Source organism: Belonocnema kinseyi, chromosome 6, assembly GCF_010883055.1.
Source record: "Belonocnema kinseyi isolate 2016_QV_RU_SX_M_011 chromosome 6, B_treatae_v1, whole genome shotgun sequence".
In the NCBI taxonomy this organism is placed as follows: Eukaryota; Metazoa; Arthropoda; class Insecta; order Hymenoptera; family Cynipidae; genus Belonocnema; species Belonocnema kinseyi.
The window spans coordinates 145,471,229-145,474,199 of NC_046662.1; positions in this window are offsets into that span (position 1 = coordinate 145,471,229).

Genomic DNA, 2,971 nt, shown 5'->3' on the forward strand with positions numbered 1-2,971 from the left:
CCGTGGCCCGGACAAGATTAATTGCTGCTTTACTAGATTTAAATAATACGTGTTTCAATTGTATGAAGAGCATCTGTCACTGAGTTGGGGGATCAATTTGATTCTTTTTTACTGTAGAATTGGAGCATATTAATATATAAAATTCCACACCACCAGCACGCAGACAACATTAACTATTTTCACGTAGTTTTGAGAGACAAAAAAGATTTATAAAATGAATATTAAATGATTGTGAGTATTTTTACTTTAAATATTAATAGTCCTGTTTAGAGTAGATACACATATTACATTTTTAAACATTATATTACAAATGAAATTTCTAACGCTACGGGGTGTCGAACCTACATATATCTATACCTAAAGCTAACGCCTAGCAGTCGGGAGTGCTAACCATTGCGCTAAACCGACACGTTGAAACTCGTTGAAAAAGCCATCCTCATAAGCTACAGTTCAGAAAAGTTAAAGTACCAACTTCTAAGTACTATTTTTCTAATTATTTATTATTGTGCGGTGTTATGTACATATAAAATACATGAACTTTTAACAGGAATATCAGTAAAATACTTTTTAAATAAATAATTTAAATTGATTACAATTTTTCTTCGCGTGATATTTTGTTTTTTACCGTTTTAGACTATTTTACAACTTTTTACAATGACAGGAAATGTAATTTTTTATGAACAATTGCAATTTTTCATAAAGATGGAACTTAGAATTTTTTCTTAGAAAAAAACAGTTCGAATTTCAAAAAATTGTCTTCGAATTTTTATCACAAAATGCATCGTTTGAAAGTCTGAACTCATGAAACCTTAAAATTTGTGGTGTGAAAAAGATATGCACCTAATATATTTTCACGCGTGGAACATCCATGCGGATATACGGATCCATTTTTAATGAAATCAGAGAAAGTAATTAAGTTATAAATAAAGGTCAAGAATTTTATTATTGCCAATCAGCGCCTGGCCAGCTACCGTCTGAACATACGATCATAAGATTTGTCCGATAAGAGCCTAGTCAGCCCCTGACTGGGGATTTGACATAAATTTTGTCCAGCGAATCCCTGACCAGCGCACGGCTGAGCTCTTAAAAAACAAACATAGCCCGGCTAGTGCCCGACCAGACACTTTGTTGTACCAGGGCTAGTCCGGGCTATTTCCACACGGGTTCAAGTGAGTTTTTTTAAAGTTTGTAATAACAAAGAAAAACTATCCAATTAGGGGTTTTTAGTGTTTAATATCGTGATTAATTATTTTCATAAATAGTTTCGAAATAATTTTCACATTGCACACATCATCAATATAATACACCTAAAAACCAGCTGATGTGTACCATGTGAAAATTATTTCGAAACTATTTATGAAAAAAATAAATCACGATTTCTAAATTCTTAAAAGTCCTATTTGGATAGTTTTTCTTTTATTGCAAACTTAAAAAAAAGTTCACTTGAAGAAATAAATAAAATCAAAAATTTTTTCAATCCTCGGTGGGAATTTTTTTACAAGTACGAAAAAGTATAAATATTTTTACAGGAAAACACCAATGAATATAATAATTCTTTAAATACTAAGAAATCCAGGTGGCCGTTTTAATCAAGGAAACAAATTTTCGGTCATTTGCCGGCTCGCAAAAAATTATTGAATTATTTTAACTCTTCGGAATTCTTTCCTTTTCCATTTGTTTTGTAATAGCCTCAGTTGCTGAGATGCACCCCTAAACGCCTTATATTTCTTTAGAATTTTTTTGGATTCTTCGATTCTTTGAATTCTTTTTATAAACTATTTGGATTTCTTTGAAGTTGTGAATTCTGATGAGCATAAGAACTGCAAGTGGTTAACTGCCCTCAAACTTAAAATTAAATTTTAATGTGCAAGGCACATTCTAGTTACTGATTTTTGTAATTAAACAAATCATGAGGAAAAAGATTATACATTTCAAATAATCAAGAAATAAAAAAAAAACAAAAAACAGAATTTTAATATAATTTTGATAAATAATTAAATGAGTAGTGAAAATCTTAAATTTATTCTCGGAATTAAATGTAAATTGTTAATTCGACACTACAGAGAAGTTTTCTGCAGAAAAAAATTTGAATAAAAGACAAAAATTATAAAAAATTTGTTAAATCTGTTTGACACAAAATATTTAAATTTTTAAACAAAAAGTTAAATTTTTATCCAAATGGCTGAGTTGTATATCAAAAAAGGCATTTTTAATAAAATACATGAACTTTGCACAAAAGAACTTTATTTTCCACCACGTCTAATTTTCTATACCAAAATCAATGTTTAATCATAGTTAAATTTTCGACAAAAAAGATTATTTTTTTTGTAGTTAAAATAAATCGATTCTTAAGCAAAAACAAAACAAAAATTCTACAGAATAGTTAAATTTTCATAAAAGAAATTTTTTCAACTAAATTGTTAAATCATCAACCAAAAAAAAACAACTAAGATTTTAACAAAGCAGTTCCACTTTCAACCAGAAAAATAGAAAAAAATAGTTGAAATTCTTTGAAATTCCTTTAAATGATTGAAATTAATTGAAAATTCCTTGACATATTTTAAAAGAACCTAAAATATTTAAAATCCTTTAAAATCTCTTGAAATTTTGCAAAGCTCTTGAAAATTTCTTGCAATTTTAAAAATACCCTAGAATATTTTAAATCCTTTAAAATCTCTTATTAAATTATTGAAATCAATTGAAAATTCTTTGGAATCTAGTAAAATATCCTAAGATGCATCAAATCCTTTAAAATCTCATATTAAATTACTGTAATCAATTGAAAATTCCTTGGAACCTTGGAAATGTTGGTAGATTAGAGTTTTGAAAATTGAATTAATCAAAATTCAAAGCATTAAAAATTTAATTTTCAAAAATTTTCAACTATTCAATTAGAATAATTTCCAACTCGATGGGGTTCAAGTCTTCAAATTTAGAATTGTAAACTTGGAAGTTTATTTACAAAAAATTA